Source organism: Lytechinus variegatus, chromosome 1, assembly GCF_018143015.1.
Source record: "Lytechinus variegatus isolate NC3 chromosome 1, Lvar_3.0, whole genome shotgun sequence".
NCBI classification, from domain to species: domain Eukaryota; kingdom Metazoa; phylum Echinodermata; class Echinoidea; order Temnopleuroida; family Toxopneustidae; genus Lytechinus; species Lytechinus variegatus.
The window spans coordinates 10,785,186-10,803,199 of record NC_054740.1 but is presented as its reverse complement, the minus strand read 5'-3'; the positions used below and the strand labels follow the sequence as shown (position 1 = coordinate 10,803,199).

At 37.1% G+C, this 18,014-nt stretch overlaps 2 long non-coding RNA genes across 2 annotated transcripts; both read right to left on the bottom strand.

Annotated features, from left to right (window-relative positions):
* Nucleotides 1–611: 611 nt before the first annotated feature.
* Nucleotides 612–5,119, bottom strand: LOC121427803. Its single transcript, XR_005971718.1, has 4 exons — nt 4,715–5,119; nt 2,720–2,875; nt 1,858–1,927; nt 612–1,260 (listed from the first exon to the last, which is right to left on the bottom strand). It is a non-coding gene; the product is annotated as an uncharacterized LOC121427803 (long non-coding RNA).
* Nucleotides 5,120–12,799: 7,680 nt separating this feature from the next.
* On the bottom strand, nt 12,800–16,005 carry LOC121427747. The gene is made up of 4 exons (XR_005971713.1): nt 15,924–16,005; nt 14,574–14,729; nt 13,559–13,628; nt 12,800–12,963 (listed from the first exon to the last, which is right to left on the bottom strand). It is a non-coding gene; the product is annotated as an uncharacterized LOC121427747 (long non-coding RNA).
* Between the last annotated feature and the right edge of the window lie 2,009 nt (nt 16,006–18,014).

Genomic DNA, 18,014 nt, shown 5'->3' with positions numbered 1-18,014 from the left:
AAAGTTCCCACATATTCTAAAGAAGATACAAGACCTTGCACTATGTTTTCTCAGGAATGGAGCTCTTGAGATATTCCTGTGAGTAGATGAAGTGTGAATATTATGGAAGCTTAAAAGTGGCACCGAGATGTTGTGATAATTATCTTGGGAAGTCGACATGATAGCAAAAGATCAGATGACGAGATCCCTGATCTCATCATGTCGACATCTTTTAGAAGAGATGATCAGATGACAAGATCCAGGTTCTCATGATGTTGACATGTCGACATCTAAAGGATGTCGACATGACGAGATCCGGGATCTTGTCATCTGATCATCTCTCCTACAAGATGTAGATATGACGAGTTACGAGATCATGACACCTAATCATCTCTTCCACTGGATGTAGACATGACGAGATAGAAGATCTCGTCATGTCAACATCTTGTAGAAGAGATGATCAGATAACAAGGTCCCGGATCTCGTCATGTCGACATCTTGTAGGAGAGATGATCAGATGACAAGATCCCGGATCTCGTCATGTCGACATCCTTTAGAAGAGATGATCAGATGACAAGATCTTCGATTCATGATCATGTCATCTGATCATCTCTTCTAAAAGATGTCGACATGATGAGATCCGGGATCTTGTCTGCTGATCATCTCTTCTGAAAGATGTGGACATGATGAGATCCAGGATCTCGTCATTTGATCTTTTGCTACCATGATGTCGACTTCTCAACATCTCGGTGGCACTTTTGAGCTTCCATAGAATATGCTTCATCAAGTGTGTGAGCCATCTCCATCTACTGTGCTCTGAATGTGACTTTAAACTTTCTTTTTCAAATCTCTTTCAAAAAATCACAATTTATCAATACAACTGTACATACATGTACTTACAATCTTTAAACTTGTAACAATTTTAACCTAAAGGACATGCTCTGTGACCTAAAAACAGCTATTCCATGACTTCAGCCGGACTTCAGTTACTTCCCTTGTTTGGAGGGCACTTTTTTCTTCAACATGTTCAGAAGGTTGATAACAGATTTATCAACAGGACATGCATCTTTCACCTGAAGAATTCCAAGTTGGCAAAACTCACGAATTTTCATGACTGATGGCTCATAGCCATAGGCTGAATGAAAAATAAAAACCAGCTACTTAACAAGCCAATGCATGCACTTTATCCTGGACTTGACAGACTCTTTGCTTCTCCAGAACAAGCTCATATGATTCCTCTTGATTGCAGGATACACGTATGTACATGGGCTTCGTATCAACCTGTCAATGAAAAACAATAACAAGGGTTTCTTATTCAATGCATGTGGTTTAGCTTCTCAACAAGAAATATGTTTGTTTTTTTAAGAAACTTGGCCCACCATTATGAGACAATGGATGGGCAGGCGGAGTCAAAAACGATGAGATTTCTTAGCAAGCAACACACAATATTTTTCACCCTACTTGGATTGAAATATTTCTCTTTCAATTATTATTCAAATAACATTAATAAGATGTAACAATATTTTTGGCAAATAAATCACTCTGACAGAATGCAAAACTAACAAAATTCCACCACTCAGAATGTATTCAGCTTTGTTTGGTGCTGTAATTTGCAACTGCATGCTAGTGGGCTGACTGGAATGTTGTGTTATCACACATCACACATAGCATGCATGTAAATCTTATGTACCTGATCACATAATACCAGTGTACTTTGTCATAAACACAACCCACCAGTTGGCTCAGCAGTCTAAAGTTGTAGAGCGGAGTGCAAAAGAATGCTAAAATACGATTCTTAGGTTTTGGCTTTATGAAACTTATAATCTAGTCTATGTCAATGTTGTAAAATTACTTCTAACTGGTTATGCGGTACCATACCTTGTCACTTGAGATGAATATATCACCAGGTCTTCTTTGAAAAAGGTTGGTAGAATCTGTATGGCAATTTCTGGAATCAGATTAAGAAATGTCAATAATTTAAAAAATGCACCATGTTTTTAAATCAAAACAGAAGCTTGTATTCTGCAAGTTGGAATCCAACATTGATTATACCACCACGTTACCACCGCAATCTTTAGATCATGAATGAATTGAAGGGACTGAAGTTCTGAGCTGTAATTTTGCTCAAAACTAATGAATAGCTTCCTGCCTTCATTCTCATGATACCAGCTTGCAAGAATCAAGTTTGATTCACACATAAAGTTGTCTACAAGAACCTATCAGCGAATCAATTCGCACCAAATTCTGGCCCTGCCAACGATTCTAAATTTAAGTACCAACATGCTTCATAACTAACAGCTGTCTATTAATGCTCAAATTATTGAAAGATAGAAAAGAAAAAACCCAAATTCAATGAAGAATTATCTCAGAATGTCGGCTTCAAAAATGACCACAAATGGACAGGAGTTAAACACTTTTAGGCAGGCATAAGAGACAAACTCATGAATTGTTGGACATTGATATTACACATCCATTTTACATCAAGTGACTAGGCCAAGTGCGAGTGTAAAATGGTTGCATGCCTTTGTCAGCATAAAGTTGGTTGCCTGAAGGGGTTCAAACTTCAATTCTTAAAGTGTATTTACAGTTTCCTTTTGTCATGTGTAGCACCCTGGAATGAAGAGATAATTATCCATTGTATAATAAGAGAATAATGTTACAAATTATTTTTCCATTGTATAACATTTTGGGTTTTTAATGTGTGATGTTACAAATTAAAAAAATCCGAATAACAGAATACCTTCTTAGCTTCTGGGAAGTAAACTGTCACATCTTTCTTGGCTCATTTGCATCTATCTTTGTGAAGTCCAGAAAGGGGTTCTGCCAGTCTTTGTAGTCCTTGGTTGAACAGTGTGATTAGGTCCTCACCATGAATCCTGCGAAACTCTGCAAAAAACTGAAAATATGAAAAACATCATGACCCCTGTTCATAATGCTGGTGTTGTTGAACATGTTAATGTTAACTTATTGGTGTTTATAGTGACAGGCTGATTGGATTTATAATTTTACTGACAAGAAAGATACAGCTTCAGCCTGTAAATCAGCTAGCTTATCATAACCACAAACACACTCCTGTACAGATCTTGTTTAGACTACTTCAGGCATTAATTTTATAAAATTGTAATCATAAACCCTACCATCTTTGGTAGGGTTCATGTGGCTTGCGACAGTGAACATCGCAAATCGAAATCTAAGCGAACTATGCTAGTTTATGTGTAAATTGCCCCCGTAATGACGTCGGTGGGGCATAGGAATGTGCAAAGTTGGATTAATTTGTAGATACATGTAGGCCAAGGCCATGTCAAAAGGCCTGGCAATCATATGGTAGTCAGTAAGTTAGGCCTGGGCCAACACTATTGACTGTCATGAGACATATGAGTGTAGCAAACAGTCTGCAGTCCAGACAGGTCTCTCCTTATTGAATTTGAGTACAAATATTGACTGATAACAAGTAGGGCCTAGCCTTTGATATTACATTTACTTAGGCCTAGTCCCATAACAGCCCGGTGGGGTCACTCAATATGACTTGGGGACCGCATGACCGTTACCAAAATCGCGGGAAAAGGGGTCAATTTCACGGTACGTCCGCGGACAGAACACTCCTCGAAGTAGTGAAAATAGGGGTGTTCACCGTCCTCGATCTGATGGAAATAGGGGTCAGGAAAAAGGGGAGAACGATTACGGAAAGTAAAACCTGTCGCCGAGTCACATCATGCTCTGTATCTTTATATGGACAACTCTACATTTATTTTTACAAGAATTCTACTTTTCTTATTTTTCAAGAAAAATAAAGTTCTTTTGGATAATTGTATCAGTATGACATGACCCTTGGTCATATTTAAGGACTGAGCACTCTGACGCCTGTGTTGCAATTACCTCTGAGGAAAGGGTGTAAATGCCCTGTCCTTGAAATACGATAAATAGGGGTAAATTTGCGAAATGGGCAAAAGTGTCCTTACAATTTTATAATTAGGGGTGTTTCAAGGTACCATTTTACCGCAATTTTGTCCTTGTTTTGCGTGAAAATAGGGGGGTAAATTTCACAAAATGTCCTTGAAATTGACTGCAATAGGGGGTCACTTGCATTTGTGGTAACGGTCATACGTGTCCCCCTCTGCGGCTGACTGACCCCACCAGGCATAACAGGCCTACTTTTTTCGAAACATAACGATTGTCTAAGTTTAACATAAAACATGTAAGTTAGGCCCTAAAAAGGCCTAGGCCTACCTCGTATTACTAGACTGGTGAAACTAGCCTAGATAGTCTACACGTACGTGAGTACAGGACACTCGGTCAAGACCAGGCAAGACACACATGACACACACAGTACGGTATACATTGTACACGCATTCGACATTGTTGGAGTCAATCGCATTTTATAAGCTTAGGCCTACATTGTATTGTCATTGTGCATGGGATGCCCGTCCCGCCGTGTGCTACCTCGAGCGAAGTTCGTGCAGGTTTCACTCCACTTCACTACCGGTACATTACACTCCACGTATACCGGTACTTTCGGGTAGGTGGAGACGGGAGTGTAGTACCGGTAGTGAAGTCTGCACGAACTTCGCTCGAGGTAGCCGTGAGCATGCAGGTATGCATACTCAATTTACTAATATTTCGGTGAAAAACACTTCACTATTATAGAATTTCATACAATAGTTATCTCCACAGTAATATACTACAATCAAATGCATTAATTAATCATTTAATTTATTTTTTTAGTATAAAAGTTTACCTTTTACGATCTACCCAAGCCTTGCTTCGCAACAAAATCACGGCGAGTGATTCGAAGACGCTGATTATGTGCGGGGTGTCCCGAACTGTCTTCAGGAGCTAAATTTGTCATGCATTTTGCCTCAACAAATTGATTTGTTTTTCAGCAAATAATTTGTAATGTAATTCGTTATGGCCGACTTAAACTCGTCATTTCTACATTGACCGCGAAGAGGATTTGTCAAATACGGTTGTGAAGAGTCGTCACGCAAATAAATCAGTCATGCGCAAGTTTGTTTTTGTCAACACCAGTTGAAACTTTGTAATAGTGCTCGATCAATTTGTTATGTTACTACCATGAGTTTGTCATTTCACAGTTATATCGCAAAACAAATTATTTTACCCCGATTGACGAATTAATCGGGCCTTGTGACAAAGTTATCTTTTCAGTGAATGAGTGATTGAAGCAGACTTTCAAATCGAAGTGAGAGTGTTGAGGTAATTTCTGTTTAGAAAACGTCCATTTCCAATGTAATCAGGTAATAACAATTGAATGAAGGAAGGCACGCAAGGTTAGGTATGGGTCGTGCAATGAATATTGCTCCAACTTACCATGCTTACTGACTGATGGTCATAAGCAAAGATCGTCCACAACCCCAATAATTTTATTTATCGTTATTGACTGTTATAATATATATTTAGTGAGTCCAACAAAAAGGAAACCCATTTTCAGAGATATAGAGTTAACAATTATTACATATGTTTTTAAAATAAATTTGATACTCATGGTAAGAGTGGTGTATCATATATAATTTGATAACAACAGCTCAGCAACTCATTCACGCATGGCAGATTACAAACATTATTACGACAATCGAATGACAAAAAGAGAAATCTAAAATTGAAAAAAAAAATCTGAAGATGTTTAATTCTCTAATTCGACATACTTCATAAACTAATTCTACTACTAGCGCATATTTAGGGTAATTGGAATAATTATTTGTGAAATTAAGCAAAAAAAATCTTAATTTCTAACTTTGCATCAGTTGTGTTAACTTTTCTTCTCTTTCATCTGAACTTATTGATGTTTTTTCCTCATTTATATCTTCCCCCTAAGGGCGTGAGTTAAAGTGATTGGTTAACATTGGTTTGACTTTTAAAAAAATCTGAGCTAGAAGGTCACACTTGTCACCTGTGTCTGTGATATGTTACAAAAATGAAGCCCAAAAAAATTGCGTTCGAAAAATATTATTTAGTGCTTCAAAATTTGAAATATAAAGTGACCAGAAACACCATCTTAATTTCATCCCATACACTTATGTGTAATATTTAGGCGTCTATAAGACATCTAGAAAATCGGGGTTTGCCTTGTAGTTTTAGCTTTTCATTCTCAATAATGGTTGTTTTCAGGGTTTATTAGTTCTAATACATGCACTTGTACACATGTTTCGTCTTGAGTTGAGAATTTTTTAAATCGGCTCCTCGCAAAGTTAAACAATACCTTTAACCTCTTTTTAAATGTCAAGTGAGAATCCATTACAGAAAACAGCGGTAATCGGAGACAGAAACTTCCATTCAGATTATTTATCCCATTTCCATGCAACAGTCACACCAACGAACACCAAACCGATCAATGGTTTGTCATAGGTAATAATGTAACAGATTTGATCGGTCTGGAGTCGGTTTCTCCAGTGTGACGGACACTTCTTTTAATTCCCCGAGCCACAGTGACACCAACGAACCCGACTCCAAACCGATCAATTGTATTTCATAGGTAATAACGTAAAAGATTTGGTCGGTCTGGAGTCGTTTTCGCCGATGTGACTGTGGCATCGACAAAATACCATACAGATCCCGGGTGCCTCTCCGACCGATATGGTTCTAATGTCTCCTTTGATCTGTCTGCGGCCGATATAGAATCATACCAACCCAAAAAAATATATCGTGGTTTTCTTCAGTCGTATCAAAACAATTAAGAGGGTGAAAAGGTTCATGTGAGAATACCAGAAAAGATACCATAAAATAATTCGGGAAAATTTGAGGACAATCCATTAAAGATTAAGAAAGTTATTAGAATGTCATTTATTTTTAATTTGGACGTCGTATTCGAGCAACATAAAATGCACAAATTTCATTTCTGAATCTTGATGACTTAAGTTTCATTTCTTTCGGAAGCGGATGTGGAATTATTTGTCTGTTCGTATATTGAAGGTAGAATAAATCCATTTTTTTTTTGAGAAAATATTTCTTGGAGGCTTCTTTATTCCATCAAAAATATAAAAAGATATCAAATTTTAATTTTTCAATCAATGCCACCTCATATTATTATTGTCTATGCTATTTTACAATAAACTTTTCGTCAAGGTGACCCCCCCCCCTCCTTTAAATGGTTGATGCTGATCGTCCCGATTTATCATATCATTATTATTATTAATCATTATTATTATTATTGTTGTTGTTGCTGTTGTTGTTGTTATCATCACTATTAGTGTTATTATTATCATTATCAAAATTATTGATAAGTCTTGTTTACACAGGTTGGCCTCATCTGTGACGCACACTATTCTCACAGAGGTCCCTGTCACATGTAAAAATCAAAGGACAACAAAGAATACAAAGATAACAATAATATTTTTGCTGAGTTGTGTCATCTTGGACAAGGGTCTACGAGTTCTCCAATAGGCTGATAAGAAGGATTGTGTAGGGTTGCTGCCTCTCTTGATGCAGTTGTTTATGTGAGCTTGGTCAGTTGGTCGATGTGAAGGGTGTTTCATACTTTAATCCATGAAAATGCATTTCAATCATGATGATCATAAATGCTTTATGATAGCTGAACTTTGTTGCTTTGGGTGTCTACAGCAGGGACGGCACCTGAAGATTTTTATAGGGGCAGGTTACCCAAAGGGGAGTACCTAATTTTTTATTTTTTTTAGGATGTTCAACAACCACACGGCCAGCTCTTTCTTGTTAGACTCTTTCTTCTTCACCCCCCCCCCCATGGTTTCTTTTTTGAAGCCACCTTTTTGCTACTTGAAAATCATGGATGCTGCCTGCTGTTGACCCCCTGAACATGCTGAATACCATTAATCTCCCAACTGTGGTGCCGTCGCTGTATCCAATAAATAACTTGGGAAAAAACAGCATCCATAATGAAACCAAAATAAGCAACGTATAATGAAATTCTCCGAGGCCGTCGATAAAAATAAATCCTTTCAATATCAAAGGTATCTTCAATGTTATTTTTCCATTTGCTGTGAATAATTGCGGTGTTTTAAAGCATTTAATCGATTAAGCTACTAATACTAGCCAAGGGTGGAAGTGGCAAATGGGGACGGGCGCACGTGACAGCAAAGAGCGCCATAAGCCCAGTATACAAATTCTGACGATATTCAGGCGAGAGCGCAGCCATATCCATAATCGTGCGTATAAACCTGAAAGGAGGTAAATTGTGCATAAAATATTTCATTACGAGTTGTAATGTTCGCTTGTCTTGCGACCGACTAGCGCAGTTCGTAGTGAACACGTATCATTCATAGAGGTGGATTGATTTATCTCCTCTAATGTATTACTTCACTTCGACACTTGTGTGTCGACCCCTCCATTCCCAAAGACATTTTGAATGTATTTCAAGCAGGGAGAGTTTGTTTGTTTTAGTCTAATGAATTCCGATAAATGGTATAGGTCCATTGGAGAAAAAAAAATTACTTGCAAAAGCCTTCGAGTTTTGGAGCAGTGCTGGTTTTTGTTGGTGTAAAACACAAGGGCCTTTTTTATTATCTTTTCTCGGAAACTAGAGGTACTTCATTTCTATAAATAATGAACATGACTGAATATAGCTCTACGCGAAACAGGTGGCGACTTTTGAAAATGTTAATTGTTTTTGCGAAACGGTATCAGCACATGCCAGCTCTCGCTATACGATTAATCATACGTTATTCTAAAAAAAATACAGGTTTGATCATAGGTCCGTAAATGACGGATCGATACGCAGCATGGCCGAGTGCGTCGAATATAAATACCTCACGTGTGTGTATCCATTATACTTTTTTAGGCAAGACCATCACGTAAACAGTAATTAATTGCATTGACGCCCAATGGCGACAATGCATTGTTCTTGTTCCATATTCCTATTCCGTAATCTTCTTCTTCTTCTTCCACCAAAATCCCATTTGTTTAACACATGGTTTTGTTAGCTCTACCCTGACTCCGTCCTTCATCCAAATTCAACCAAATTTGGTAGACATGTTGTCCAGCATCCCTAGTTGTGCCTCTCGTCTTCCATTTTCCAAAATCACTCATGCATGACCATCCAGGCGCCATTTTGTCAATTTCAAGTCCATTTGCATACCATTCTTCATTCTTTCATATCTCAGTTATCCTGCATGCTAAAGACTTCTAACAAATTGCTATAGATAGTCCAAGAGTTGCTCCGTCATCTGCGACATATAACTTGACCTTCAAAATGCCATCTTCATGCCTTAAATTCAAATCCGAAATAGCCTTCCTTCAAAAACTTCATATTTATTAAAATGTAAATTCAAAAAATCGTAAAATGGCCATAATTTTCTTGCTTTTATTCATTTCGAGCTCATATATTCAGGAGTTGATTACAGTACCATATCATACACTGAAAAGATAACTTTGTCAATTGACAAATATAAATTCGTCATTACTGTGGTTTAATTTAACAAATTAATAAATTTGTCATGCCAAAGATTTGTCATTATAGATTTGTCATGCACCATAACATGACGAATTTTAATTTGTCATGAAAAGTGGTCTAATTTGACAAACCTTTTTCAAAGTTTGTCATTGCAACATTTTAATTCCTCATTCTCATTTTTTAATTTGTTTTTTTCATTCATCAATTTGTAATGCATTTTGACGTTAATTTGTCATGTAATAGTCAGAAAGCACACCTGTGATAAACAAACAAATACAGATATAGTTAATATTTTTGTAAGTTTTAATAGAACCTCGAAATTCCTGAGGAAACAAATTCAAAATACATCAAATCCAGTCAACACTTGCCAGCAAGTAACATTTTATAAAATATTTACTAAAATTCACTGCAAAGTCAAAATACTCTGCATTAAGGATGTTAATCTCCTTTGCAGTCTGACTGATAATTCTGCTATCACAGTATGAGTGTAAAGCAGACTGCGAAGGAGATTAGCTATAACTCCTATAAGAGCAACAATCTTCATCCTGACAAAAAATTCGTTATAACCATTGCAACAAATTCGGTTACAAACCTAGCCTACATCAAATTCACTACAATGTCAATATACTCTGCATTAGGGATATAGAGAAGTTTTGGCTTTTCTCCTTAGCAGCCTGATTGAGATTTCTGCCGTCACAGTATGATTTTCAAGCAGGCTGCAAAGGAGATAAACCAAAACTCCTATATATCCTTAAGAGCAACAAACAATCTTCATTCCAACAACAAATTATTTTTATTAGTTACCACTACTGTATAACAATCGCAACAAATTCAGTTACGACAATTAGGGCCTACATTATTAAACTCACTAAAAATGTCAAAATACTGTGCATTAACCTGGGGCATATGCATTGCAGGGGGTGCGGGTTTGCGTTCGCAAAATGCGAAAGGTCTACTTTTGTGCATCTGCGTTTAATAAATCGCCCTTTTTTTACGTTTGAAAAAGAAAATTGGGTTGTCAAATTGCCGCCCCCCTTAGCTTTTTTTGGTCGATGATTAAAAATAAATGTATATTTCAGGAAAATTTAGCAAAAGTCCACTTTCCAAAACTTCTCCACCCCCTCCCCCCCAAAAAAATCCTGCATATGCCCCTGGCATTAACTTCCTGACATCAAATGCAGTTACCAGTACCATGCAACAATTGCATCAAATTCAATAATATCAAAATATCAAATTTGTTGTTTTTGCTTGACAAAACCATTTGATTTTTGTCAAACAAAAACAACAAATTTGATGATTTATTACAAACCTGACGAATCAAAATACTTTCCATTAAGAGTTGAAAATCATTCCAAAAGAACAATAAAATGTTGGACAACTTTAAAAAAAAAAAAAAAATTCCCTGATCCAAAGCCATTAAAGAATGAAAATTCCTCTTAAGTGTTTCAGTCTTTTTGGAACTGTATTTACTGTTTTTGTTCTTTGAAAGAGGGTTCTCACTTTTTTCCATGATTTACTCAAGAAATTGAGAGCCCACTTGCCACTTCCCATTTCACATTCAGAGAGCAAAACATTTTAGCTATACACAATGCCAGTCCAAAACTGCCAACATTGATAGTATAAAATCACCAAATTGAAAAGATGGGTGATTTTTTCCAATTAATTTATATATAAAATCTTTGAACTTTAAGATTGAATTAACCATCATGAAGAATTTCAAAAATCTGAACTATCCAGAATTTTTAGTTTGAAAGCTCAAAAATCTGAATAGTTGGCAGGTATGTACAACTACTGCACAATTGCACATTGTAGAAAACACATTTACGTCGAGACCAAAACTAATGTCCAATCAAGTTTTAAAATATTGTCCTTTGGTTTGACTTGTTCACAATACTATTCTTTCTTTTCTTTTTTTACAAGCATATTTTCAAAAACAATTTTGCATTCAGCTGTTGCAATAACATAAACAAGGCAGTTCTTGAACCGATACAGGTTGATATGAGAGAATCCTTATGCAGTTGGTGAGGCTACCTCACAATATATTCAAAAGCTCGCAAGCTACACTTTGGCATCGTCCATCAGGCCAACCTCAGCAATTGTACAAGGATTCTCTGTACAGGAGATTTGAGAGTCAACATTGATTATGTGTACAGAAGTTCCCACATATTCTAAAGAAGATACAAGACCTTGCACTATGTTTTCTCAGGAATGGAGCTCTTGAGATATTCAGATTTTCCTGTGAGTAGATGAAGTGTGAATATTATGGAAGCTTAAAAGTGGCACCGAGATGTTGAGATAATTATCTTGGGAAGTCGACATCATGATAGCAAAAGATCAGATGACGAGATCCCTGATCTCATCATGTCGACATCTTTTAGAAGAGATGATCAGATGACAAGATCCAGGTTCTCATCATGTTGACATGTAGATATGACGAGTTACAAGATCATGACACCTAATCATCTCTTCCACTGGATGTAGACATGACGAGATAGAAGATCTCGTCATGTCAACATCTTGTAGAAGAGATGATCAGATAACAAGGTCCCGGATCTCGTCATGTCGACATCTTGTAGGAGAGATGATCAGATGACAAGATCCTGGATCTCGTCATGTCGACATCCTTTAGAAGAGATGATCAGATGACAAGATCTTCGATTCATGATCATGTCATCTGATCATCTCTTCTAAAAGATGTAGATATGACGAGTTACGAGATCATGACACCAAATCATCTCTTCCACTGGATGTAGACATGACGAGATAGAAGATCTTGTCATCTGATCATCTCTTCTACAAGATGTCGACATGATGAGATCCGGGATCTTGTCATCTGATCATCTCTTCTACAAGATGTCGACATGACGAGATCTGGGATCTTGTCTTCTCTTCTAAAAGATGTCGACATGATGAGATCCGGGATCTTGTCATCGGATCATCTCTTCTAAAAGATGTCGACATGATGAGATCCGGGATCTTGTCTGCTGATCATCTCTTCTGAAAGATGTGGACATGATGAGATCCAGGATCTCGTCATTTGATCTTTTGCTACCATGATGTCGACTTCTCAACATCTCGGTGGCACTTTTGAGCTTCCATAGAATATGCTTCATCAAGTGTGTGAGCCATCTCCATCTACTGTGCTCTGAATGTGACTTTAAACTTCCTTTTCCAAATCTCTTTCAAAAAATCACAATTTATCAATACAACTGTACATACATGTACTTACAATCTTTAAACTTGTAACAATTTTAACCTAAAGGACATGCTGTGTGACTTAAAAACAGCTGTTCCATGACTTCAGCCAGACTTCAGTTACTTCCCTTGTTTGGAGGGCACTTTCTTCTTCAACATGTTCAGAAGGTTGATAACAGATTTATCAACAGGACATGCATCTTTCACCTGAATAATTCCAAGTTGGCAAAACTCACAAATTCTTGACTGATGGCTCATAGCCATAGGCTGAATGAAAAATAAAAACCAGCTACTTAACAAGCCAATGCATGCACTTTATCCTGGACTTGACAGACTCTTTGCTCCTCCAGAACAAGCTCATATGATTCCTCTTGATTGCAGGATACACGTATGTACATGGGCTTCGTATCAACCTGTCAATGAAAAACAATAACAAGGGTTGCTTATTCAATGCATGTGGTTTAGCTTCTCAACAAGAAATGTTTGTTTTTTGAAGAAACTTGGCCCACCATTATGGGACAATGGATGGGCAGGCAGAGTAAAAAACAATAAGATTTCTTAGCAAGCAACACACAATATTTTTCACCCTACTTGGATTGAAATATTTCTCTTTCAATTATTATTCAAATAACATTAATAAGATATAAAAATATTTTTGGCAAATAAATCACTCTGATAGAATGCAAAACTAACAAAATTCCACCACTCAGAATGTATTCAACTTTGTTTGGTGCTGTAATTTGCAACTGCATGCTAGTGGGCTGACTGGAATGTTGTGTTATCACACATCACACATAGCATGCATGTAAATCTTAAGTACCTGATCACATAATACCAGTGTACTTTGTCATAAACACAACCCACCAGTTGGCTCAGCAGTCTAAAGTTGTAGAGCGGAGTGCAAAAGAATGCTAAAATATGATTCTTAGGTTTTGGCTTTATGAAACTTATAATCTAGTCTATGTCAATGTTGTAAAATTACTTCTAACTGGTTATGCGGTACCATACCTTGTCACTTGAGATGAATATATCACCAGGTCTTCCTTGAAAAAGGTTGGTAGAATCTGTATGGCAATTTCTGGAATCAGATTAAGAAATGTCAATAATTTAAAAAATGCACCATGTTTTTAAATCAAAACAGAAGCTTGTATTCTGCAAGTTGGAATCCAACATTGATTATACCACCACGTTACCACCGCAATCTTTAGATCATGAATGAATTGAAGGGACTGAAGTTCTGAGCTGTAATTTTGCTCAAAACTAATGAATAGCTTCCTGCCTTCATTCTCATGATACCAGCTTGCATTGGCGGCGGAAGCCAAAAATTTAAGGAGGGGACAAGCAAAAAAAAAAAAGGTCATCAACAACAAATTTAGGGGGGGACCGTCCCCCCCTCCTCAAATTTAGGGGGGGACATGTCCCCCCCGCTTCCGCCGCCTATGCCAGCTTGAAAGAATCAAGTTTGATTCACACATAAAGTTGTCTACAAGAACCTTGTTTTATCAGCGAATCAATTCGCACCAAATTCTGGCCCTGCCAACGATTCTAAATTTAAATACCAACATGCTTCATAACTAACAGCTGTCTATTAATGCTCAAATTATTGAAAGATAGAAAAGAAAAAAACAAAATTCAATGAAGAATTATCTCAGAATGTCAGCTTCAAAAATGACCACAAATGGACAGGAGTTAAACACTTTTAGGCAGGCATAAGAGACAAACTCATGAATTGTTGGACATTGATATTACACATCCATTTTACATCAAGTGACTAGGCCAAGTGCGAGTGTAAAATGGTTGCATGCCTTTGTCAGCATAAAGTTGGTTGCCTGAAGGGGTTCGAACTTCAATTCTTAAAGTGTATTTACAGTTTCCTTTTGTCATGTGTGGCACCCTGGAATGAAGAGATAATTATCCATTGTATAATAAGAGAATAATGTTACAAATTATTTTTCCATTGTATAACATTTTGGGTTTTTAATGTGTGATGTTACAAATTAAAAAAATCCGAATAACAGAATACCTTCTTAGCTTCCGGGAAGTAAACTGTCACATCTTTCTTGGCTCATTTGCATCTATCTTTGTGAAGTCCAGAAAGGGGTTCTGCCAGTCTTTGTAGTCCTTGGTTGAACAGTGTGATTAGGTCCTCACCATGAATCCTGCGAAACTCTGCAAGAAACTGAAAATATGAAAAACATCATGACCCCTGTTCACTAGATTAATGCTGGTGTTGTTGAACATGTTAACTTATTGGTGTTTATAGTGACAGGCTGATTGGATTTATAATTTTACTGACAAGAAAGATACAGCTTCAGCCTGTAAATCAGCTAGCTTATCATAACCACAAACACACTCCTGTAGGCTGTACAGATCTTGTTTAGACTACTTCAGGCATTAATTTTATAAAATTGTAATCATAAACCCTACCATCTTTGGTAGGGTTCATGTGGCTTGCGATAGTGAACATCGCAAATCAAAATCTAAGCGAACTATGCTAGTTTATGTGTAAATTGCCCCCGTAATGACGTCGGTGGGGCATAGGAATGTGCAGTCGGATTAATTTGTAGATACATGTAGGCCAAGGCCATGTCAAAAGGCCTGGCAATCATATGGTAGTCAGTAAGTTAGGCCTGGGCCAACACTATTGACTGTCATGAGACATGAGTGTAGCAAACAGTCTGCAGTCCAGACAGGTCTCTCCTTATTGCTACTTATTGAATTTGAGTACAAATATTGAAGTAGGGCCTAGCCTATGATATTACATTTACTTAGGCCTAGTCCCATAATAGGCCTACTTTTTTCGAAACATAACGATTGTCTAAGTTTAACATAAAACATGTAAGTTAGGCCCTAAAAAGGCCTAGGCCTACCTCGTATTACTAGACTGGTGAAACTAGCCTAGATAGTCTACACGTACGTGAGTACAGGACACTCGGTCAAGACCAGGCAAGACACACATGACACACACAGTACGGTATACATTGTACACGCATTCGACATTGTTGGAGTCAATCGCATTTTATAAGCTTAGGCCTACATTGTATTGTCATTGTGCATGGGATGCCCGTGTGCTACCTCGAGCGAAGTTCGTGCAGGTTTCACTCCACTTCACTACCATACCAGTACACTACACTCCACGTACCGGTACTTTCGGGTAGGTGGAGACGGGAGTGTAGTACCGGTAGTGAAGTCTGCACGAACTTCGCTCGAGGTAGCCGTGAGCATGCAGGTATGCATACTCAATTTACTAATATTTCGGTGAAAAACACTTCACTATTATAGAATTTCATACAATAGTTATCTCCACAGTAATATACTACAATCGAATGCATTAATCAATCATTTAATTTATTTTTTTAGTATAAAAGTTTACCTTTTACGATCTACCCAAGAATTGCTTCGCAGCAAAATCACGGCGACCGGCGAGTGATTCGAAGACGCTGATTATGTGCGGGTGTACCGAACTGTCTTCAGGAGCTAAATTTGTCATGCATTTTGCCTCAATAAATTGATTTGTTTTTCAGCAAATAATTTGTAATATAATTCGTTACGGCCGACTTAAACTCGTCATTTCTACATTGACCGCGAAGAGGATTTGTCAAATACGGTTGTGAAGAGTCGTCACGCAAATAAATCAGTCATGCGCAAGTTTGTTTTTGTCAACACCAGTTGAAACTTTGTAATAGTGCTCGATCAATTTGTTATGTTATTACCATGAGTTTGTCATTTCACAGTTATATCGCAAAACAAATTATTTTACCCCGATTGACGAATTAATCGGGCCTTGTGACAAAGTTATCTTTTCAGTGTACATACTACTCAGTTTTCACGCATCACTGATTTTTCGTCATTGAAATAGCGCCCTCTAAAGTTTCAAAAACACTTACATTTGAATGCTCCTCATTGCGTCATGCATGGCCAAACCCGTACCCTTTCTTGGATTTAGGGTCTTCAAGATATGCCCTTTCATGCCATTTAAAAAAATATATACCTTACAACTGACGAAATATCTCAAAAATGCTCCCGAAAATCAGCAAAATACCCAAAAATGCACTTTACTGCCAGCACAACTTCAACTTGCTCTTATTTCCTTATTATTGAAGCTTATTCTTTTTAACTTGGCAGATATGAGTATTGATATATACTTAAACAGTTCGTTAATGTTTTGTAACAGAAACTAACAAATTGCTGACGGTAGCTTAAAATTATTGTGCAAAACCTTCATTTTTAATGTCTTTCTTTATATGGCATTTACTTCCGGTCTATTGCCTCCACACAAATAAAAGTGGTATCAATGTCACCGCATTGGAATACTCTTTCCAGTGATACCAAATACGACATAGGTTACAACAGAAAATTTCAAGATAAGTCAATCTGAACACATGGTATACTGCTCACAATGCACACATTTTCAACAACCACGTATGGGCCGCCAATATGGTCTAAAAAATTTTACTCGAGAATGTAACTTCCTATGGACAGCAAAATGTGCTAATATCCAATTTGATTAACATGTAATATTTGTTAGTCCTCCCCTGCCACCGTTCCTCATCAAAATTCATTCTAATTTGGTAGACATGTTATCCATAATTAGTGACCATAACTTAAGAAATAGCGCCCTCTATTGCAAAGTCTTAAAATAGTTGAATTGCCATAACTTCCTTTGAATTTATTTTTGTCTCATATTTTCAGGGTTTGCCAATTGTATCATTTCACATAATCTAACTGTGTTTTACGCATCAGTGACCATTCCTTTAAGAAATAGCGCCCTCTAATATTTTGAGAATGTATATCATCTACAGTTTTTTTTCTATCTCTTTCTGTTTCTTGCCCTCTATTAAATCAGAGGCGTCAATGCATGCACATCGTTCTGAAACGATTGCAGTTCTAGTTCTGATCTTGTTACTCTGTCGATATAAAAGGTATGACTGTAGCATATAGTGAAATTGAAAGGCAGTGATATTCTTTTCATAACATTCTCATTTTAGTGGCGTAATGAACCAAAAATTTGTGGGGGCTGTTTATGGCGTATGCTGGGGGTCTTTTTAGAAGAAAGGTGTTTAATACAAAAATGTAACTTTTAAATAGATTTTGACATAATAGTCTGAAAACAATGTCATATTTGATCCTTTCCTTTACTTTTCTTTCTTTGTCTCCTTTTGTTTTACTTGATAGTAAAAAAATTGGGGGCCTATAACACCAGACCACCCCCCCCCCCTCCAATCTTCCGGCAAGTGCCTTTATGATTTCAGTTTCTTTCTTTTTTATCAAGGGGGCGGGCCGAGGGTAGTTTTTCCCACATCATACGCAAATGAATTGTCACCAATTTGACAATTGCAGCCACCTTATCAACGAAATTAATTCATCTTCACGCACTCTCTCTTTTCTATGGAGTGTCTGAATATCTGAATATTGCAAAATTTATAACTACTCAATTAATTTTTCATTCTATACATGTCATACG